The sequence below is a fragment of the Neovison vison genome, chromosome 9, assembly GCF_020171115.1.
Source record: "Neovison vison isolate M4711 chromosome 9, ASM_NN_V1, whole genome shotgun sequence".
NCBI lineage: Eukaryota > Metazoa > Chordata > Mammalia > Carnivora > Mustelidae > Neogale > Neogale vison.
In genome coordinates this window covers 96,449,633-96,473,551 of record NC_058099.1, presented here as the reverse complement: position 1 = coordinate 96,473,551, position 23,919 = coordinate 96,449,633, and the positions used below count along the sequence as shown (strand labels likewise).

Below are 23,919 nucleotides of genomic sequence, written 5' to 3'. Positions count from 1 at the left end.
CCCACTGGGAACAATTATGGGCAGTAACACGGAGCCCTACTCAAGGAACTGCCAACATATGCCTGCTGGGTTTCATATTTGTTGTAGACTACCATATGCTCCCTTGTCCCTCATTTGGAACAGAAATTCTAAGGCAATTAACATGTACCTTTCCAGTCTAGTATGCTAACCCTGTGGGGGCATATTCCTTGTCTCTTCGCAGGTCTTTAGCTAGAGTAATCATTCTCAAGAAACAGACCCAAGGAACCTCAACAGCATCTGGACTTAGATGATGAGATACTAGATTCTGAGCTGATGTCATGATGAGACACAAATCAGAGGCCTCTGAGGACAGGGTTAGTGTATTTTGCACATGAGAGGCATATGAAATGTGGCAAAAAAGGCGAACTATGGCAACAGTATTATCCAGAGATGGCCATAACAGTATCTCCCATCCCACATATTTTCTTTCACATGGGACTAGTTAACAGGTGGAGTCTAATCCCCACCTCACCCATGTTCACTGAAACACACGCTTTTAAATCCCATCTCACCATGTAAGAAAGCCAGCTACAGTGAGGCTCCCATGTATGCTTCAGTCAACAGCCCGCATCAACTATCAATCATGTAAATGAAGACACCTCCAGATGACTCATTCTAGTCCCCCACCTTCACAGTACCCTCAGCCAACAAGTCTTCCCAACTGAGGTTCTAGACTTTGTGGAATAAAAACAAGGCATTCTTGGTGTACCCTATCTGAATTACTGAACCATAATATCTGTGAGCCTAATAAAATAGTTGTTTTAAATCACTAAGTTTTGCAATAGCAAACAGCAATAGCAACCAGAATACACACCGATGGAAGCGAGCCAGAGAGGGAAAAATTGAAAATGCAAGAGAATGAGGGAGAAATAAAATAGCAAAGTCCTTGAAGGCAAAAGGAGATGGGTTTCTCTACACAAGTAGTGGAGAAGCCTTAGATACGACACTGACCAATTCATTCATTTTAAAGAGGAAAAGGGCAAAGGCGCCTGGATGGCTCAATCAGTTAAGCTTCTTCCTTTGGCTCAGGTCATGATCTCAGGGTCCTGGGATGGTGCCCAGGTCAGGCTCCCTGCTCAACAGGGAGTCTGCTTCTCCCTCACCCTCCACTCTTCCACCTTCTCGTGTGTGCGCACGCTCTCTCTCTCAAGTAAACAAAATCTTTAATAAATAAATGTGAAAAGGGCAGAGTATAGGCACAGATACAGGATGAGGAGGGGTGTTACTGATGGTGGATTATGTTATTTAGAAATACGGAGGTAAGCACCAGAAGATACTTAGGAAATCTGAAAGTGGTTTACTGGAAAGCAGGAATCAGAGATGGAGAAGGAGCAAGAGGCTGGTTTTTTTGCTATAAACCATAGTAAGCCATTACTTAAGTTTACTCACATTTTACTATGTGACTCCACATTTCTAAAGTATACACAAGTTTTTTTAAAAAGAGATTTATTCCATTCTCTCAATTTCCAAATGAGGGGGGGAAAGGGTTCAATGATCACATGAGTTGCTCAAACTCATTTTGACAGCAGTTAGTCCCTGATCCCCCTTGATTTCCAGAACAGTGTACTTCTTCACATCACACTGACGTCCAAATTACAAAATATTACCTAGTGTCATTTTATTTCATAATCAGCATTTATTAAAGTCACTTTAGTAAGCAATAATGAATTCCCTAATCCCAAGGACTGATAGCAAAAGAGCAGGTTAAAGTATGTCCTTGGGAGATCAAAATAAGCATTCTGGCAAAACAAACAACCCATGGATTCTCAACCTAGTCTACCTCTGATAACTGTACTGTACCAGGTTTTAAAGACAGATTATGCTTCCTTTTACCCTTTCCAGCTCTCCTAATCTGAACAGGTTTTTTTTTTTTTTAAGATTTTATTTATTTATTTGACAGAGAGAGATCACAAGTAGACGGAGAGGCAGGCAGAGAGAGAGAGAGGGAAGCAGGCCCCCTGCTGAGCACAGAGCCCGATGTGGGACTCGATCCCAGGACCCTGAGATCATGACCTGAGCCGAAGGCAGCGGCTTAACCCACTGAGCCACCCAGGCGCCCCCTAATCTGAACAGTTTTAACCATGCTACCTTCACTTCTATAAGTTATTTACCAAGGATTTCTCTTTCCTTTTAGAAATTAATACCTTATTTTATTCAGATTTTACCAGTACAGACATACCCAGAGATCACCTTTCTAACCTGCGAGACCACTGAAGGTCTAATAAGACCACTGAATGTCTACTCATTCAAATAATGTATGTGTAAGGCTAATTCCTACAAGGAATATCAGTTACTTATATAGTGTGATATGAAAGGACACAGATGAATGACAGAGACTGTCAAAAATACATCCCTGTCGGGCGCCTGGGTGGCTCAGTAGGTTAAAGCCTCTGCCTTCGGCTCAGGTCATGATCTCAGGGTCCTGGGATCGAGGCCCGCATCGGGCTCTCTGCTCAGCAGGGAGCCTGCTTCCCTCTCTCTCTCTGCCTGCCTCTCTGTCTACTTGTGATCTCTCTCTGTCAAATAAATAAATAAAATCTTAAAAAAAAAAAAATACATCCCTGTCTTTATTATGCCTAAAATTCTCATCTTCAGTCCCAGTGATAAGAGCTTTGGATAGAGGTCTCCATTACTCACCCAACTGTCAAATCCAAAGGACATCTATTATACGAAGGAGAACAAAATACTAACAGTGGCTATTTCTACATGGGAAAACTGTAAGCAATTTTCTTCTTTCTTCTAGTTTTCTTGATTTCATGTTAGGAACATTTTTAAGGCCTTTTTTCAGTTCTAACTCTTCTCATTTCTTGACGGTGATCAACAATGATCAAAATGTTAATCACTTCCACCCTCTTAACCTACCCACCCACTCAGGCTCCTTTTTCATCTTTTTTTGTCAGTTACTCTTCTTTCCCGCTGTAAATACCGGCAATATCCAGGGCTCAATTTCAGGTCTACCGCTCTTCTTTCTGACCACCACAATTTCAGGCTTAAATTTCTCTACCGAGTTCTACTTAACTACTGTCTAGCCATCTACTTTCACTTGACTATCCCACCGTCATCTCAAACTCAAGATACCCAAATTTAAGTCCAGCTGTTTAGATCTCTCCAAACAGCTACTAATACTTAGATTCCTATCTCTGTCAGTACTGCCATTTAAAAAATTCTAGTTCTTTCTTTGTCACTAACTGGCTGAGTAACTTTGTACACACTTTTAAATCTCTCTGGGCATTGGATTCCTAATGCACAAAATCCATGGACTAGCCCAGATGTTCTCAGATGTCTTGGCATTCCAACAGTCTTCAATTTCTTATGTCATTGAGGGTTGAAACTTCAAAGTCCTCTTTGATTACTCTTCTTCCCCCTTACCCCCCCACCACATGCTCCTTTCCTAGCCAGTCTATAACAACGTCTTCTGCGACAGCTCTCCAGTCCTATTTTCACTAAATCCAAACACCAGGCCTAGATTATTTTCCCAGCTCTATCACTTCTCTTTCCAATTCATACATAGCACTGGTACCACAGTTTTTCCTAAAATACTCCTTTAGCATGCTCTTTCTCAATCCAAACTTTTAAAGTTTCTCTGTTACCTATGGAGCAACGTACATTCTTCCCATGGTAGCACTTAGAGGCATCCATAATCTAATTCCAATCTCTATTATCAACCTGATTTCTTACTACCCTACCAAATAAACCTTCATTTCAAATTGTTTTATGTACTGTTCTCTGAAAATGTTGTCCATATTTTGCTTCTGTTTACCACCTGTACAAGGTCCTTCTTCTTATGCAAAATAAAACCATGCCAAGTTTTGATTTTACCTCCTCTCTGGAGCCTTCCCTGCCCGCTTCAACTCTAAGTCATCTCAAATATCCATAATTTTTATTATTTACCTTATCTTCCAAATTGCATTTTAAGTTATCAATGAAAGGAACCTATTTTATATCTTTCTGCATCTCTTTGGACATAACAAAGTACCTTCTACATTGTAGATATTAATAAGTATTTGTGTGGTGACTGACTAAAGCTCCTTTCTAATACACAGCACTTCCTGAAAGCTCCTCATGTGTTCAGCACTCACATGCGTATGTGTTCCTCAAAGTATATACAACCAACTAGAAAAGATAAGGTTAACACTAGGGAAATAATTATCAAACTACCAAATCAGGATACATAAATAAACTACGTGAAGATCCTCTGTGACGTAAAAGAACAGCAGAAATATAGAAAGGAAAAAGCAGTATGTAGTGAGAAACAGTTTCAGAAATGAGGAAGAATTTTAACTGAGAGTATAGCCATAGTAATAGTAGTAATAATAATGATGATTATTAATATTTAATAAATTAATAATTACAATAATAAAAGCTAAAACTTAAAATGTGTTTAATGTGTCAGACACCGGTCTTAAAGACTTTTCATTTATTAATTCACTTCATTCTCATTACAACCCTATGGAAAAAGTACTACAGTCATCCTCAAGTTTTTGGATGAGACTGAGGCCCTACTTTGTTATAATAGTGAGTGGTACAAAAGCAGAACTGGGCTAGGTGGAAAAAGGATGGAAAACATAAATGGAAGTTAAAAGCTGAAATAAGCATAACTATTATCAGAAAATGTAGAAAGTGGCTTGAAAGACTACAGCAGAGAATGCTAATTGAGGTTCCTTAAAGACCAAACAAATAGGGCGGGGAATAATGACCAAGTCTCCTGAGAGCCAAGAAGAGAGAGTTAATTTAACAAGTAGAGTGTGTGAAGCCACTGAAGATCTGGGGACAAAAGAATGCCACAATAAGGAATATTAGTGACATTTTTATAGTGGATAAACAGAAGAAAGAGATGCTGGATTCTGAGACGCTGATATGACTTTCAATATTCGAGGCTGAGGAAATAAGTCCTGGTGGTAAAGTAGGTAAGCAGAGCTGTGAGGGAGAAAAGAAATATGGACAGGACATGTTGAATGGGTTAACACAAGAGGTGAATGAAAGAGGTAAAGATGATACCTAATTTATTATTTTTTAAAGATTTTATCTATTTATTTGACCAAAAGAGAGCATACAAGCAGGGGGAGTGGGAGGCAGAGAGAGAGAGGGAGAAGTGGGCTCTCTGCTGAACAGGGAGCCTGATGTGGGACTTGATCCCAGGACCCTGGGATCATGACCTGAGCTGAAGGGAGACACTTAGCTGACTGAGCCACCCAGGCATCCCAGATGATACCTAATTTAAATCTATATGATCAGGAGAGAAGGAAATTCCAAAGGGGTATAAAAATGATGATTTTTCATTTGGGGCATAGTGAGTTTAAGAAGACATTCAAAATACTAGAAAAGCAGGCCTGGAATAACCAGGAAGTGACCAGAATAACAAGTGAGCAATAGAATTTGTTTTTGTTTGTTTGTTTGTCTTAAGATTTTATTTATTTATTTATTTGACAGAGAAACAAGAATGAGGAAGGAAACACAAGCAGGGGGAGTGGGAGAAGGAGAAGCAGGCTTCCAGCTGAGCAGGGAGCCAAATGCCGGCTAGATCCCAGGACCCTGAGCTGAAGGCAGGTACTTAACAACTGAGCCACTCAGGTGCCCCAGCAACAGAATTTGTTTTAAAATGAAAGAACTAGGGGTGCTTGGGTGGCTCAGTGGTTAAGCATCTGCCTTCTGCTCAGGTCATGATCCTGGGGTTCTCAGCAGGGAGCCCGCTTCTGTCCTGCCTGCCACTCCCCCTGCTTGTGCACACGCTCACTCTCTCTCGCTCACTCGCTCTCTCTCTCTGTGCCAAATAAATAAAGTCTTTAAAAAAATAAAATAAAATGAAAGAACTAGGCAGATGTTATAAAGATATTAAATAGGAGAGGAAATATACTAAGCCATGATCAGCTGGTACTGGCTTTGCATCAATAATTTTAATCAATAACTATATCAATACTTCTGGTGGGGACAGGAATCAGTTAGTGACCAACATTAAAAAAAAATGCAGTTTTTCCATTTAAAAAAATTTTGTTCGTATCAGAAAAGTCAACCAAAAAGCTAAGGCAAGGGTTCCCAAACTTTCTCCATTCAGGGAATTCTTAGTTTTAGTAATATTTTCACAGCACTCCTGTTGAATGGTATGAATACTTGAGTAGGTGAATTCAAGCTATTTAATATCCTTACAACTTAGTTCTTGTCTGGCCTTGTACAACTTCTTGGAATCAGACTGAACAACATCACACTCTCATTTCCTGTATCACACTGATCCTCATACAGTAATTGCTTTTTACCAGAGCAACTTCTTAAAAACAAAACAAAACAAAAAAAAAAAAAAACAGCTTTCAAATTGTAGAAAAGAATTTGTCAATTTAACATTGAAACTGTGAACTACCTCGAACTAATAATTCCAAGCCTGAGTTCACTGCTTCTCTTGGGCACCTCAGCACACAGTTTGGGAAACTGGGAGCAAAGGCAAGGGGCCTAAAAAGAGGGAAAACAAAATTTAAGAGGGGAGGAGCAGAAGAGAGTTCTTAGCACAGCTAACCACAAGAGGGCAGCACAATAGTTGGTAGAGGTCACACAATGGGGGTGGGGTGGTCAAGTAGAGATAAGAATGGAAACTTCCGGGGCGCCTGAGTGGCTCAGTGGGTTAAAGCCTCTGCCTTCGGCTCAGGTCATGATCCCAGGTCCTGGGATCCAGCCCTACATCGGGCTCTCTGCTCAGCCGAGAGCCTGCTTCCTCCTCTCTCTCTGCCTGCCTCTCTGCCTATGTGATCTGTCTGTCAAATAAATAAATAAAATCTTAAAAAAAAAAAAAAAAAAAAAGAATGGAACCTTCCCATAAAAAGGCTCTAAGAAGACCTAGTTGACCAGTTCAAGAACTGTAAGTGCTTTTTCTCCTTCTACTAAAGAGGAAGAATCACTGGTCCCTGGCAGACCACCTTGTGCAGAGTGATATTACCCTTCTCTAAATCTCCTTTGCCTGCCCGACCCATAATAGTAGCCAAGCATTCCCCTGCACAATCTTACTGATCCTCACAGCAACCTTTTAAGAAAAGCGGGGCTCAAAGACATTTTAAATAATACGACTATTAAGGGGCAGGAACACCAGGATTCAAACCCAGATCTGACTCCAGAGCCAATGTGCTTCCCTATTCTGCCTCAAAAGCATCCCACCTTTCAGCGACAGCCAGGTGAAGTAGAGAAAAGACATCATGTTCGCTTCCCATAACTGAGAAACCTGTCTCTGTCACTAGGAAAACCCACTATACAAAACAAACTACTGTTTCCTTTAATTTTAATTTTAACATGCTATGAACTCCAAACACAGGACATTCAGTTCGAGCAAAAACAAAGCTTCACACTCTCATGTAGTCAGCAAATACTGTAACTTTCCTCTACGGGTAAGTACACGTACTATTAAGGCAAGTGTTGGGCACATCCAGTTTGCGGGTGTTTCTCTAACAGACATGGTGCACGTGCAAGCTAGTGATGTCCACACTCGTGATAAAAGGTGAGTGGGGTGGGGAAAGACAGGTCAAAAGGTGATTATTCATCTTCAAATGTGCTGGGTGTTGCACAGAATATCTGCATTAGCAACGACTCACTTGTACAACCTATTAAGAAACCAAAAGCAATTGTCATCTCTCTAATTCCCACTTCTAGTTTTCCTTCTCCACATTTCTCCTTCCCTCTATGACATACTCAGCCGCTTCTGTCCTTTCATTCAAAGAAAAGGAATCTCTCCTGACGGATTAACCACCACCGGAAAGCAAAGTGGGTACATTCAACCGACACAGCAAACTTGGGCAGATAAAACCACCCAGGAAGCACTCAGCGTGGTAGCAGAAAGCCCAGCACGAAGAGCTAACGTGTTCTCTCACTTGGTATCCCTTATTCCTTGAAAACGCTCCTCCTTGAAAGATTAACAATCTCTGGCTGCTCGAGGAGAAAGAGTCACTGGCGACGCTTCTTCTGCAAAGCCTTGTTACTTGTATGATCAGAGGAGAAAGAAGCAGCGGTATCTCTTAAAGGATCCGAGCGGGCAACAGTAAACACCCCCGAATCGCCCTCCCGGACCAACATTCTAAGTTCGGCGCTGCCATTTTCAGAGGCCAAACCACAAGGAGCCCGGCCTGTCGACACACGCTCCCGGCCGTCCTACGCAGGCACTCCGGGTTCCCCACACTCGCCTTCCCCGCCGCCGCACAGCCCCGCCGCCAGGATCGCAAACCCACCTTCGCGAGAAGGGGAGGAAGGGCCTTTTTCTTCAGGAGCGCAACAGTTCACATCTTGTTCCCTCGCCAGGTTCTGAAACCTAAAAAAAAGCAGCAACCGTTATTACCGCAGAAATCCCGGGGAAATAGATGCTCTCCTCTCGGCCATCCCGACGTCTAGAACATTTTAAAGAGCAGTCAGGGGAGAGGGAAGGCGGATACGAGGCACACAGGGATGCAAACAGCGAAACACGCCGCTGCCGGCTTCCCCTCCCGCGAGGAAGGCTTTTTGCCGAGAACTTTACTGCCCCAGCAGGGGCAGAGCGGCGGCTAGAGGGTGGGAGGGAGGTGTACCGACGCCCGCTGCCTCCCCACCCGGAGGCCAAGCAGCGATCGCACGCACCAGCTGCACCGATCCCGCGGCGAGCACGCGCCCCCAGGCCCGCAGGGACTGCTCCGACCAGCGCCCGCGGCGGGCCGAGATCCGCGGAGCCCCCGGCGTGGGCAGGGGTCCAGGCGTCCGCCAGGCTGGGCCCTCCCGGGCCCTCCCGCGCCGAGTCGGCTCCCACTCACATCCCTGGGCGGTGAGCCCCGGGCCTGTCCCCGCGAGCAGCTCTCCGCCCCGATGCGCGCCGCGAGTCCGGGCCCGGGGGCCGAGCGGCCGAGGCGGCGGCACCAGCTCCCGAGCGCGCCGGGCGCCGGCCCAGCCTGTCAGAGCTGAGGGAAGCCGTTGGCCGCGGCCGCCGCTACCCCCTTCGGCTTCTCTTCCTCTCTCCTTCCTCCAGCGCACACCACTCCCACTTTGGGCAGCCAGGAAGCCTGTCGTCACAGGCGTCGTCTCCGCCCTCTCCCGGGCCACCCCATCTTCTCAGTGCCTCAGGCGACACTGACTCGGAAGCTCTATTTGCGTCGGCGTCGGCCTCCACTCAGGCGGACGGTTCACTGCTGACTGAGGCGGACCCTCGGGACCGGCGGGGGCGGGACCGGCGGGGGCGGGACCCAACCGCGCACCTCCTCCCCCGACTGCGCGTGCGTGCGTGCGCCGAGCCGCCGCGCTGCCCTTCTCCCAGGCAGGGCAGGCAGAGGCAGGCTGTGCACAACCTGGGCTTCTCGGGAAGTTGGCGGGAGCGCGCGGAGAGTCCCGTGCCGTCCCCCGGGAGAACGCGCGTGGGAAATGGAGCCGGAGCTGGCTACCTGGGCCCCACAGTCCCCAGGAGCCCGGCGCCGGGCCCTCCCCAGAAGGGCGTGTGTGTGGCCGCCGCCCGCCGTGGAGGCGGCTGGGAATGAGTCAGCCCGGTCGGGAAGGCGCCCCCTGCACGCAGCCTGGCGCCACAGCGCCATCCTCCCGTGCCCTGCTGTTGGTTCCTCTTCTGCTTTCGCTTCCACGTTCGCGTCCGGCAAACCTGTTCTTCCCCAGTCCAGGCCTCTAGGCCGAGGGGAAGTGGCGCCGAGGGTTGGGGCAACATTGACAGGCGCTGTTTTGTGCAGGTGCAATCCCGAGCGCCTGGCTCCAATCCAAGAAAAGGGGGAGGGTGGGACGAGGCGCCCAGCTGCTTGCCGATTGGCGACGAGACCCAGCGAATGAGGAGAAAGAGCCCACCGCCTCCCCAAAGCCCCATTCATTCGTTCAACGAATATTCGCAGAGCATCTACCAGGTGCTGGGCTGCAAGGGCTCCGAGGTTGCTGCTATGTAATTGCAACGCGCATTCTACTTGCTCTACTGGAGCATATATTCGGATAAAAGTGACAAATATACTTTGTATCATATACCAGTATATAATTGCACTTAAGAAAAATAATACAAAGTAAAGGAGTAGAAAGTGAGGAAGCAGTGTACTATTTTAGTGAGGGTGGCCAGGAGAGACCTCTCAGAATAAGTGACATCTGAGCAGAGATGTGAAGGATGAAAATGAGCCCGTCGTGTGACTACATGAGAAGAGAGTTTCAGGCGGAGGGACTAACAAAGGCAAAGACCCTGAAAAAGGAATGAGCTTGAGAAGGACCAGGAAAGAGGTCAATGTGGTCTGGAGGACAGTGAAGGAGAGGGCAGTGGAAAAAGATGAGTCCAAAGGAGTAGCCTGGGACCCAACTATGTACGGTCTTTCTCACTTATTAGCCCTCTTTCTCTCTGAAACATTTTTTTTCCAATTTATTTATTTTCAGAAAAACAGTTTTCATTATTTTTTCACCACACCCAGTGCTCCATGCAAGCCGTGCCCTCTATAATACCCACCACCTGGTACCCCAACCTCCCACCCCCCCCCCCGCCACTTCAAACCCCTCAGATTGTTTTTCAGAGTCCATAGTCTCTCATGGTTCACCTCCCCTTCCAATTTACCCAAAAGCACATACCCTCCCCAATGTCTCTCTCTGAAACATTTGATGCATTTATACCTGTTTCTCTATTCACAAATGATGCTGAGATTCAGGTCTAACTGGAATTTAATGATTTCTTTAAACCAACTCACCAATGCAACTCTTGCATTCCATCTTACATAAGACCCATTGCAAAAGGTCTTTGAGCAGATGATAGCAGGATAGGAAATGACTTGAATTCATACTGACTCCTTCAAAGTAAATAGTGAACTACAGCTCTTGTTTTCTCATAAGAGGGAGGGATTTACGTTTTCTCATAAGAGGGAGGGAAAATTGCGTTCCTATGGCTACTGTTTTACAAGCAAAATATGCTGGAGACTCCTTATTTTTAATATCTAAAAAGGAATCAAAAATAGTTGTGAGTCAATGGCAAATCTAAAATCTGCTTAGAATATAAAGGCCGAGATCACAAGCCAACAACCACCATGCAAGTTCCCTTTTCCTGAAAATGAAAACTGTTACTGGAGTAGAAACCAGAACACAGACCCACACAAAAAAGATAAAATGGCAGAGTTGTCCTTCATGTCACAGCTAAGATTACAATCATCTACCTGAATTGTGGAAATGGAAACATTCGCTTTTGTGAGAAAAAAAATGCCTGTTTTATGAGCTCTGAAACAGTGCAGAGGTATTCACTGCAATGAGCGATATTTCTATATTGCTATAATCTATAATTTTATATTTCTATATTTTATAATACTTATTTATTCAACCAGACATGGTGCCTGTTACCAGCCACTGCCTGTTTGCAGGAAGGAAAAAGTGAATATTCAGAATTCCTTGTGGGGGAAGGTGTGGTGTCTAAATGGGTGTCTCTTGACAGGATGGGGGCCCCGAAATGCAGGGTGAAGATCAGGTGGGATCCAGGGGCTCAGAAGGCGAAAGAGTTCACCCAATGCAGAACAAAGGAGATAGAAGTTTACCGAATACACACAGAGGGAGCTGTGTGCAGGATAGCCATGGAGGGGCTGTCTGCAACCAGGTAGTGGGTGGGGGCCATTTTTCAAAGGGGGAAGATAAAGAGGTATGGCAACATATGGAATTCTCCTTTTCTTGGTAATTGTGCCTACATGTAAATAGCCTATTGGTCAGTTAGGGCCTCTGGCTATTTTGGACCTTCTCTACATTCCATTGCTCAATCCTGTTTGCCAGAAAGCAGCCTCTACAAAGGGACTTTTTTTTTTTTTTTTTTTTTAATAAAAGTGATTTGGATATGGAAGACAGGTGAACTGAAAAGAAAAGAAAAATTCTTAGGTTTATAGAATTGAGAAATTTATCTGCCTGCCCAGAGAGATAAAGTGACTTGTTTAGGGTCATTCAGAGAGTGGAAACCTCTCTTCTCACTAAGACAGTATGATTTTTAAGTCAATATTCCCCTCGAATGTTGAGCTCTTTTCACCCTGTAGAGAATTTTTTTAGCTCTTTATGTGATCCCTGGTAGTGGCATAGCTAGAAAGCTGCTCCCAGGGCAAACATTTCAGAAAGATACCCTTATTTTTGATAACGATAAAAAAGAATTCCAAGAGAACAATTTTTTTTTTCTTTTAGAGAGAGAGTGTGGGGCAGTGGGGTAGTGGGGCAGAGGAAGTGGAAGAGAATCTTAAGAAGGTTCCATGCCCAGTGCAGAGCCCGACATGAGGCTGGATCCCATTACCCCAAGATCATGGTCTGAGTTGAAATCAAGAGCCGGAGGCTTAACCAACTGAGACACTCAGGTGCCCAAGAGAACAAATTTTACCAAGTCTTTCATGACATTCTTTCACACACTATGAGAAAGAAGAAATGTGGGTTGGAGGATTTATTTTGATTCAAAACTGATTATATGGCCATATCTAAAAGTAAAAATTAGCAGCTAATTGTCACCTTTATGGGGCAGTGTGTGGCACCCACTAAGATCCTGTCCTTCCACTGCAGCAGAACATGGCAGCAGTGGGTCTCGCTACTGCTCTCCAAAACCACCTCTACAGCAACACCGTGACAATGTTGTCAGATGGGGTTTTGGCTATTGTGTCTCTGTAAAGATCTTAGGTGGTTTTTTTTTTTTTTTTTTTTTTTTTTTTTTACCAGGGGAAAGCACGAACGCAGTCCCCCACTACCACAAATTATGCAGTCGAGTTTCCCACATTTGGGGAAATCGCAGGGGTCAGCACATCCGGAGTGCAATGGATAAGCCTCGCCCTGGGAAAACCACCTTCGTGATCATAGTATCTCCCCTGCCAGGTAAGTATGCAAAGGCAAGGTTGAAAAGACGTGGCCAAGGAAGATTAGATGAAAAAGTATTTTTAAACCCTTAGCATAGCTATTAAATGCATATTAGAGTTGTGGTAAGGTCAATTTACAGATATCAGCAGGCTGGGAGGTATGAGAACTATGTTGGATTTTATTAGTAATCCTGAAGCCTTTGTCACAATCTATCACATTCAACAGAACTGTGTGGGCTGTAATGATAAGGACCGAGTTTGTTTTTTGTTTTTTTTTTTTAAGATTTTATTTTATTTATTTGACAGACAGAGATCACAAGTAGGCAGAGAGGCCGGCAGAGAGAGAAAAGGGGCGGGGGGTGGGGGAAGCAGGCTCCCTGCTGAGCAGAGAGCCCGATGTGGGGCTCAATCCCAGGACAGGACCCTGGGATCACGACCTGGGCTGAAGGCAGAGGCTTTAATCCACTGAGCCACCCAGGCACCTCAGTAAGGACCGAGTTTTAACAGAGATAAATGCAAAGACTTACATTTGGGCTTTTTCACAACGGGTTTGTTGCCAGGACACCGGTGTTGTGAAAACCACTGCTCAACCTAAACCAAAAGGGGAAAGAAAAGACTCGCATTAACATCGTCGTCATTGGACACATAGATTCGGGCAAGTTTACTACTCCTGGCCATCTGATCTACAAATGTGGTGAGATCGACAAAAGAACTATCAAAAAATCTGAGAAGGAGGCTGCCGAGAAGGGAAAGGGTTCCTTCAAGTATGCCTGGGTCTTGGATAAACTGAAAGCTGAACATGAACGTGGTATCACCATTGCTATCTGCCTGTACAAATTTAAGACCAGCAAGTACTATGTGACCATCATTGATGCCCCAGGACATAAAGACTTATCGAAAACATGATAACAGGCACATCTCAGGCTCACTGTGCTGTCCTGATTGTCACTGCTGGTGCTGGTGAATTTGAAGCAGGTATCTCCAAGAACAGGCAGACCCGTGAGCGTGCCCTTCTGGCTTACACACTGGGTGTAAAACAGCTAATTGTTGGTGTTAACAAAATGGATTCCACTGAGTCATCCTATAGCCAGAAGAGATATGAGGAAATTGTTAAGGAAGTCAGCATCTACATTTAGAAAATTGGCTACAACTCTGACACAGTAGCATTTATGCTAGATTGTCACCCGTAAAGATGGGAACGCCAGTGGAAGCACGCTGCTTGAAGCTCTGGATTGCATTCTGCCACCAACTCATCCAACTGACAAGCCCTTGTGTCTGCCTCTCCAGGGCGTCTACAAAATTGGTGGTATTGGTACTGTCCCTGTGGGCCAAGCAGAGACTGGTGTTCTTAAACCTGGCATGGTAATCAACTTTGCTCCAGTCAATGTTACAACTGAAGTAAAGTCCACTGAAATGCACCATGAAGCTCTCCGTGAGGCTCTTCCTGGGGACAACATGGGCTTCAATGTCAAGAACATATCTGCCAAAGATGTCTGTCGTGGCAATCTGGCTGATGACAGTAAAAATGATCCACCAATGGAAGAAGCTGGCTTCATGGCTCAGGTGATTATCCTGAACCATCCAGGCCATATCAGTGCTGGGGATGTACCTGTGCTAGATTGTCACACAGCTCACATTGCTTGCAAGTTTGCTGAGCTGAAGGAGAAGATAGATTGTCATTCTGGAATAAAGCTGGAAGATGGTCCCAAGTTCTTGAAGTCTGGTGATGCCGCCATTGTTGATATGGTTTCTGGAAAGCCTGTGTGTGATGAGACCTTCTCTGACTATCCTCCTCTAGTCCGTTTTGCTGTCCATGCTGTGGGTGTCATCAAAGCAGTGGACAAGAAGGCAGTTGAGCTGGAAAGGTCACCAAGTCTGTCCAGAAAGCTGAGAAGGCTAAATGAATATTATCCCCAATACTTGCCAACCTCATCTTAATCAGTTGTGGAAGAACAGTCTCAGAACTGTTTGCATCAACTGGCCATTTTTTTTTTATTATTTATTTGACAGAGAGAGATCACAAGTAGGCAGAGAGGCAGGCAGAGAGAGAGAGAGAGAGAGAGAGAGAGGAGGAAGCAGGCTCCCTGCCGAGCAGAGAGCCCGATGCGGGACTCGATCCCAGGACCCTGAGATCATGACCCGAGCTGAAGGCAGCGGCTTAACCCACTGAGCCACCCAGGTGCCCTCAACTGGCCATTTAATTTTAATAGTAGAAGACTGGTTAATGATAATAATGCATCATAAAATCTTCAGAAGGAAAGACTGTTTTGCAGACCATTTGTTTTTTTGTGTGTGTGGCAGTTTTTAAGTTCTTAGTTTTTAAAATTAGTACTTTTTAATGGAAACAACTTGACCAAAAGTCAGTCACAGAATTTTGAGACCCATTAAAACAAAAGTTTAATGAGAAAAAAAAAAAGATTCATTTGGGTAAAAAACCAAATACAACCAAAAAAACTATGCATTAAATGATGAAATAATAAAAACATCATTCTTAAGAGGAGCAAAAAAAAGGACACCTGGTTGGCTCAGTGGGTTGGGCATCTGCCTTCAAGGATCAGGTCATAATCCCAGGGTCCTGGGATTGAGTCCCATATAGGGCTCCTTGCTTGGTGGGAGCCTGCTTCTCTCTCTGCCTGCTCTGCCTGTTCAGCCTGCTGCTCTCTCTCTCTGACAAGTAAATAAATAAAATCTTTTAAAAAGAGAGAGAGAGAGAAAAGTGAGAGCAAAAAAAGACACAGAAAAATCCTTGGAAAGGGAAACAGGTCAAGCAAATGGTTGGGGATCGATGGGGAGTTGCTTTGTTTCTTTCCAAGATAGGGAAGAGTACTTTTCTGAAGGCAAGGGAGGAAGCTATGGAAAGAGGCTGATTTATTCCTCGTCTAGTAATACAAACAGAAAGGCAAAGGCCGGAGTGTGAATCAGATAAACAGACAAGCTTTGAACCATCCAGATATTTTAGAATCATTCATTTCAAAGTTTGCTTAGCTCTGGGGGTGGAGGGAGTCGAAAACCTCCTCGTACTTCAGCATATCCCTGATCTCTCATCCTTCCTTAGAGTCCCAAAGATCAAGGTGTTCCTAGCAAACAGATCCCTCCTTCCTTGAGATAACCAGATACATTGAACTTTGGTGTAGGAAAACCAAAATTTTCCCCTCTGTAAACAAGGAATTAATAACCTTCTTCAAGTGAGGATAATTAATTGGTGAAATATGCAAAGTGTCTATTATAATTATGCTCTACTGAAACTGTTTTACTTAAAACAAGGGTATAGTTAGCAATTCACTAAAAATATTTTTCTTTATAAAAGGAGTCATATCATGATTCACTCTTAAAAACAAAAATTCCCCTGGCATAATTTTTTGTTTACAGAGCATTAATTCCTTAGTTCTTATTTAGATTATGGATTCTGCCCTCTTTCTCTAAGAATGGTCCTCTTCACCCAGAATAGCCAGCCTCTGGCCCCTTATTGTTCATGACCCAGCCCCCACATCCATTGACGGCGGCATGAGTTGTCACCTGACGCAAGCTGAGCCAATCAAGGTCTCCCTTTCGGAGAAGCCCAAACTGGGATTCAAAGACAGTTGCTCGGACTTCTCTTGTCCTTTATTTGCTTCCTATGCTCTAAAGTTAAATCTGCCATTGTGGTGTGGCCATCTTTATGTACATGGAGTTGCACAGAAGCCTGATTTGCTGGGGGTGGGGGTGGGGTGGCGGAGATTAACACAGATCTAAGACAGGACAGAGAAAAAGAGAGAAATACACCAACAAAGAGTCTTCATCATGTTTCGGTTTCCTCTTCCTTCTAAGGCCCAAAGAAACTTCCTGTATTTGGTATCTTGAAAATATTTCCTTATGACAAATTTCTCCTTTTTACTTAAGCTAGATCTACTAGCGTAGAGTACTTGCTGCAAAATAACCTGAAGGAGACCGATACTACAGCACACCGATGCGAAGAGAAACAAGAAATATTCTCTCAAATCCCAAGAGAGAAGATGTACAACTTTTAAAAATCCAATTTACCCACAAATTCTCAAGTCTATCTCCAATGAAGGAGCCAAGCATAACTATGTAAGGATCAGTCACAATCTGAGACATTACAGGAACCCATGTAATTTTGGTTAGCCAAAAATAAGCTATCTTTGAGCAGGGTGGCTACATCTTACAGAGAAACTTTCCTCACCCTCACCTCCTCTTCCAAATCATCACTCCCTTCAGGGTTGTTGGGTTTTCTCTTCTCACTCACTCCATCCAACTTTCTCTATAACTGAATTTTGTGAATCTTCTGGGCCATAGCTATAGTAATTGCTGTGGTCACTCCACTTCAGTTAAACTATTGACCCAAGGGAAATCTAATTTAATATTAAAACATCTTACTGTATGTTTAAATACTGTGTATTTCAATTTTACCTACGAAATACATAGTGGGACAAAAAAAAATGCTGCCGAAAGCAGTTCTCAACTTTAACGTCTACCTACCCCCAATGTCTATAATTTGTCCTTAAGTATATTTGCTCAACAAAGAGACCCCTCCCTGTCCCCATCTCTCCCTCCATGCCTTCTCTTTCTAAGTAAGGTCTGGAGGCTACACTTCTTTACCTCTGCACGATGAGAGTTGGTCAAAGGGAAAGCCAGTGTTTTCCCCCCAGCATAGGAAGCTGGTAATGGGGGAGCACCGTCTTTAGGGTGGTCTTACTTTATCCACATTTCTGTCCTCAGTTCTTTTGGAAACCTGCTACCCAACAGTGACTCATGTCTGAATTTGTTGACTTGAAATATGTTTTCTTAAAAAAAAGACACCTATGTTATTCTGGGCCATTGTTGAAATTATTATAGCTGAAGGACTATGAAGTATTTTATTTGTTTTTTAACAAGGAATTTAGTTTTATTTTCTCTGTGCATTTCCAAAAAACACTTAGGACCAATTTAGGAAAACAAAAAACTCCTGTGAAAAAAAGTTACACTTAAAAAAAAAAAAAGCCTGAGAAGGATTGGTGCCTTAGCTGTAGGGAGCTACAGAAATTCTGATTGGTCCAAAGAATTGAAAAGACGCTGGGAAGCTAGAACAGGAGGCAAAAGAATGAGAAATTACTACGGAAAAGTGTCTGAAAGTGGACCACAAGGGGAACTAGAGGCTGGGGGTTGGTCTGGGTGGAGGGAGAGGGCCCCCACTGGTAGCCATCTGGTGGGGGCCGTGGAAGCCCAGTGTATCCATGGAGGGCATCCGTGGAGGAGGTCCATGCATCCCATGTAGAGGCACAGACCTGGATGACGCATAGGAGATCCAAACAGAGGCCACTGGTGGGGGACAGGAGGCATGCCTATTAGAGGAGGTCCGAGATGAGGCACTCCAGGTGGGGTTTGGGGTGATGGCTGCCCCCCAGAGCCTGATGGCCTGGAATGGGGATGTCCTGCCCCATGAGGGCCATGGTAGGCCAGCTGCATCTGAGACATCCCTGGATGGGGCATCCCATACAGTGAGAATTGGTGAGGATGGGAGTATCCATGTCCAGGATGTCCAGACCCTGCATTCCTGATGATGGTGGGCCATGTCCTCCAGCCCCAGGAGACACAGGTAATGGGGGCCTACCTGGGGGTATCCCAGGTAGAAGGGTTCCAGGAGGCAGCACTGGGGGTGGGAGGGACCGAGGAGGAGGGCTTCCTGAGGGAGGAAGCCCAGATCCCAGTGATGATGCCACAGAATTGGGGGTTGAAGGTGGAGAGGGTGCAATCTGCAAGAAGCTGACGAGGGCAGTCAGCCTGGGAGAGTAGGTTGGTTCTGCGCTGCCAGAAGTTGTTCGGCTGCTGAACCCTGGTGCTGACCCTTGGAGTCCTTCTCAAAGGCATAGGACACAGTGATAGGGCGGTTACAGAGATAATGCCCATTCAGAACGTGAAGAGCTGCTTCCAAAGCATCAAACAAAACAAAATTAATAAAGGCATAATCTTTGGAGTTGCCTGTGTTAGGGTCCCACACAATCTCTGGAATTTGCAAAATCACCCCAAAGGCATTGGAAATACCATAAACAGCTTCCTATCCATCTCTGAGTCCAGGTTGCCAACGACAACGTTGGCCCCACATCCAGGTTCTTGCGAGCTGATGCCTGGTCCACCTTCCCACACAGTTTGATCAGGTTCATGATCTTCCTGGCATAGTCAGCTTCCTCGTCACCCAAGAATTCCACAAAGCCTTGGCCTGGTGCTGACCTGTGACTTCATCCTTTGGCATGCGGGAGCTGACTACTGGCCCTGCCTGGAGGATTAGCTCCCACAGCCGTGGTTGGCCAACCTCCCCGTCCAAGCCTCCCACGTAGACAGCGGCGCCCTGGTTCTGCTCAGAGATTGGCCTGGCTGCGTGGCAAGGGGCTCCTGCATGCTCCATTATGAAGTGCTTGAAAGCCCACTGAATCAAAGTCGTATGCAAAAGTCATCTACTTTCATAACTGTTAATAATGACTGGTCAGACTTCAGTTAGGAATTATAAATTGTGAATTACAAATTGAATCCATCAAGAAGACATGTGGAAGTCCTAACTACCAGTAACTGGGAATGTGATTTCATATGGAAAGAGGGTCTTTGCAGATGTAATCGAGTTAAGATGAGGTCATTGGCCCTAATCCAATACAAGGCATCCTTTTTTCTTTTTTTTTTTTAAGATTTTATTTATCTGAGAGAGAGAAAGCACACAAGAGGGAGGAGGGAGAGAGGGAGAGGGAGAAGCAAACTCCCTGATGAGCAGGGAGCCCGACACTGGGCTCAATCCCAGGCCCCTGAATCACGACCTGAGCCACCCAGCTACGCCATGACTGGTGTCCATGTGAGAAGTGGAGAAGACAGATACACAGAGTGAAAACAGCCAAGGAAAGAGAGTCAGAGACTAGAGTGATGCTCTGAACCAAGGAACCCCTTAAACTAGCAGAAACTGGAAGAGGCAAGGCAGAAATCCCCTCTGAAGGCTCCAGAGAGAGCACAGCATGGCTTGTGCACAGACTTGTAGCCTCCAGAACTGTGAAAGAATAAATTTCTGTTGTTTTAAGCCACCCAGTTTGTGATACTTAGTTCCAGCAATATAGAAATACAACGCCCCTACATTTCTCAAACTGAAACTGAGAAAAGCCTGGAGAATAACTTTCTCTTCTAGTATCGACACCGAATACTGTCTCCAAGTGAACATTGATATCACCATTCATTTGACAAAAAAAAAAATACTGTTTCTTTGGTTTCTCCGTTTGGTGCTTTTGTTTACTTGTGTTTGTCTTTGGTTTTTCTTTCTTTTCTGTCATTGTCACTGCATCTGTCAGAAAGGAAGCATGACGGGGTAATGGTCCACAGGCAAACTCTTTCGGTCAGGCAGTCTAATGCTATGAATATTTTAGTTTCGGGTGCTTTCTTTCTTTTTTTTTTTTAAAGATTTTATTTATTTATTTGTCAGAGACAGAGGGAGAGAGAGCGAGTGAGCACAGGCAGACAGAGAGGCAGGCAGAGGCAGAGGAAGAAGCAGGCTCCCCGGCGAGCAAGGAGCCGCATGCGGGACTCGATCCCAGGACCCTGGGATCATGACCCGAGCCGAAGGCAGCTGCCTAACCAACTGAGCCACCCAGGCGCCCCATAGTTTCGGGTGCTTTCTACTCATATGTCAGTTCAACTCTTGTACTACTCACAGAGCCTTTTCTGGAAATCGACAGCACTACAGGTAAAAAAGTATTTAGAAAGAATCATGCATCTATTATACTTATCATCTTATTTTTTAAAAAAGATTTTATTTATTTATTTGACAGACAGAGATCACAAGTAGACGGAGAGAAATGTGGTAAGCCAGAAGGGAGTGGTATGATATATTCAACATGCTGAGTAGGAAAAAAGTTGCAGCCAAGAACACTCTAACCAACAAAGATATCATTCCGAATAGAAGGAGAGGTAAAGAGATTCCCAGAGAAATAAAAACTAAAGAGGTTCATGACCACTAAATCAGCCATGTAAGAGATATTAAAGGGGACTCTTTCAGTGCAAAGGAGAAACCAAAAGTGACAAAGACAAGAAAGGATCAGAGAAAATCTCCAGAAACAATGACAAAACAAGTAATAAAATTGAAATAAATATATATCTATAAATAATTACTTGTACATGGACTAAATGCTCTAATCAAAAGATAGAGCATGTTAGAATGGAAGAAAACAACCAAGACCCATCATTACGCTGCCTACAAGAGACTTATTTTAGTGGAGCCTGGGTTGCTCCACTGGTTAAGCGTCCAACTGCTGATATTGTCTAGGGTCATGATCTCAGGGGTGTGAGATAGAGCCTGTGTTGGGCTCCACACCATGCTGAGCATGGAGCCTGGCTGAAGATTTTGTCTCTCTCCCTCTGCCCCTTCACCCCGCTCACATGTGCTCTTGGTCTCTCTAAAAATAAAAGAGAGAGAGAGAGATTTTAGACTGAAAGACACCTGCAGATTGAAAGTGAGGGGGTGAAAAAACACTTATTGTGCAAAAAGATGTCCAAAGAAAGCCAGAGTAGCAATACTTAGGTCAGACAAAATGGACTTTAAAACAAAGACTGTAAAAAGAGACAGAGAAGGGGATGATAACCATAAAGGGGACAATCCAACAAGAAGAAGAGCAACTGTGAATATTTATGCCCCACCTGGAAGCACCCAAATATATAAGACAGTTAATCGCTATCATGAAGGAACTAATTGATAATAACACAATAATCGTGGCAAACTTTAAGACACCACTCACATCAATAGATAATCTGAAAAGAAAATAAACAAAGAAACAATGACTTGGAATGACACACTGGACCAGAGGGATTTAATGGACGTATTCAGAACATCCCACCGTAAAACAGCAGGATATATATTAATTTCAGGTACACATGGAACACTCTCCAGAAGAGATCACATATTGGGTCACAAAACAGACCTCAAAAAAATTTTTAAAAGACTGAAATCATACCATCCAACTTTTTTTACCATAGCACTAGGAAATTAGAAGTCAACCACAAGAAAAAACTTGGAAAGACCACAAATACATGGACAGATCAACCAAAAAACAACGAACAGATCAACCAAGAAATCAAAGAAGAAATTTTTAAAAATATATGGAAACAGATGAAAATGAAAACATCTTTAGGTGTCCAAAGGCCCAAAGTCTAAAACCTTTGGGATGTAGCAAAAGTGATCCTAAGAGGGAAGTCTATAGCAATACAGGCCTGCCTCAAGAAGAAAAAATCTCAAATAAACAACCTAATCTTACACCTAAAAGAGCTAGAAAAACAACAAGAGAAGCCTAAAGCTAGAGGAAGGAATGAAATAATAAAGGTTAGTGTAGAAATAAGTGATACCAAAACTGAAAGAACAATAGATCAGATTAATGAAACCAGGAGCAGATTCTTTGAAAGAATTAATAAAATTCATAACCCCCTAGCCAGACTTATCAAAAAGAAAAGAGAAAGGACCCAAATAAATGAAATCACAAATGAGACAGGAAGAATAACAACCAACATGACAGAAATACAATTATAAGAGATTATGAGCAACTAGACGCCAACAAATTGGACAACTTGGAAGAAATGGATAAATTCCTAGAAACATATAAACTGCCAAGACTGAAATGGGAAGAAATGGAAAATATGAACAGACTGATAACCAGCAAAGAAATTGAATCAGTAATCCAAAAACTCTCAACAAACAAAAGTTCAGGGCCAGAGGCTTCTCAAGGGAATTCTGACAAATATTTAAAGAAGAGTTCATACTTATTCTTCTCAAATTATTCCAAAAAATAGAAATGGGAGTAAAACTTGTAAATTTATTATATGACGCCAGCATTACTCTGATATCCAAATCAAAGACCCCACTAAACAAAAGAACTACAGGCCAATAACCTAGATGGACATCGATGCAAAATTTCCCAATAAAATACAAGCAAACCAAATCCAGCAATACATTAAAAGAATCATTCACCATGATCAAGTGGGATTTATTCCTGAGTTCACTATTCACAAATCCATCAACATAGTACAGCACATTAATAAAAGAAAAGATTGAATCATATGATCCTTTCAATACATTCAGAAAAAGCATTTAACAAAGTACAATATCCATTCATGATAAAAGCCCTCAAAAAAGTAGAGTTAGAAGGAACATACCTCAATATAATAAGGGTCATCTATGAAAATCCCAAAGCTAATATCCTCAATGAGGAAGACCTGAGAGCTTTTCCTCTACATTCAGGAAGAAGCCAGGGGTGTCCACTCTCACCACTGTTATTTAGATGGTGCTGGAAGCCCTAGCCACAGCAGCTGGACAACAAAAAGACATAAAATGTGGGGCACTAGGCTAAGGTGGTTGCATGACCGACTATTGATTTCAGCGCAGGTCTTGATCTCAGCTTGTGAGACTGAGCCCCATGTCAGGCTCCGAAATGGGCATAAAGCCTAATTAAGATTCTCTCTCCCTCTCCCACTGCCCCTGTCCCCCTCTAAAAAGAGAGAGAGAAAGAGAAAAGAAAAAAAGAAATAAAAGACATCCAAACTGTAAAGAAGAAGTAAAACTTTTACTATTTGCAGATGACATGAAACTAAATATAGACAACCCAAAGACTCCACCAAAAAAACTGCTAGAACTGATACATGAATTCAGTAAAGTCATAGGATACAAAATCAATGTACAGAAATCTAATGCATTTCTATACACCAGTAACAAAGCAACAGAAAGAGAAATTAAGAAATCAATTCCATTTATAATTGCACCAAAAACTATAAAATACCTAGGAATAAACTTAACCAAAGAGGTAAAGACCTGTACTCTGAAAACTATAAAACACTTAAGAAAAAAACTGAAGACGATGCAAAGAAATGGAAAAACATTCCATGCTCATAGACTGGAAGAGCAAATATTGTTAAAATGTCTATGCTACCCAAAAGCAATCTATACATTTAATGAAGTTCCTATCAAAATACCAATAGCAAAACAAAACAAAACTACAACATTTTTCACAGAACTAGAACTATCCTAAAATTTATACGGAACCACAAAACATCCTGAATAGCCAAATCAATCTTGAAGAAGATAAGCAAAGCTGGAGGCATCACAATTCCAGACTTCAAGTAATATTACAAAGCTGTAGTGATCAAAACAGTATGG

General features: G+C 43.6%; 1 protein-coding gene, 1 non-coding gene and 2 pseudogenes across 2 annotated transcripts in view; 1 reads left to right on the top strand and 3 right to left on the bottom strand.

The window, feature by feature from the left end:
* The window catches only part of JAK2 (Janus kinase 2), a 127,595-nt gene extending 118,558 nt beyond the window's left edge, over positions 1 to 9,037 (bottom strand). Inside the window, exons 1-2 of the mRNA XM_044265992.1 lie at positions 8,602 to 9,037; positions 8,220 to 8,299 (exon numbers count right to left, since the gene is read on the bottom strand). The gene's annotated coding sequence lies outside the window, so the exon portion shown is untranslated. The remainder of the gene's footprint in view (positions 1 to 8,219; positions 8,300 to 8,601) is intronic.
* Positions 9,038 to 11,399: 2,362 nt separating this feature from the next.
* Positions 11,400 to 14,688, top strand: LOC122916791 (annotated as a pseudogene).
* LOC122917930 lies at positions 12,640 to 12,803 on the bottom strand. Its single transcript, XR_006386542.1, has one exon. It is a non-coding gene; the product is annotated as a U1 spliceosomal RNA (small nuclear RNA).
* A 3,145-nt stretch (positions 14,689 to 17,833) lies between the features above and the next one.
* Positions 17,834 to 19,155, bottom strand: LOC122916790 (annotated as a pseudogene).
* Between the last annotated feature and the right edge of the window lie 4,764 nt (positions 19,156 to 23,919).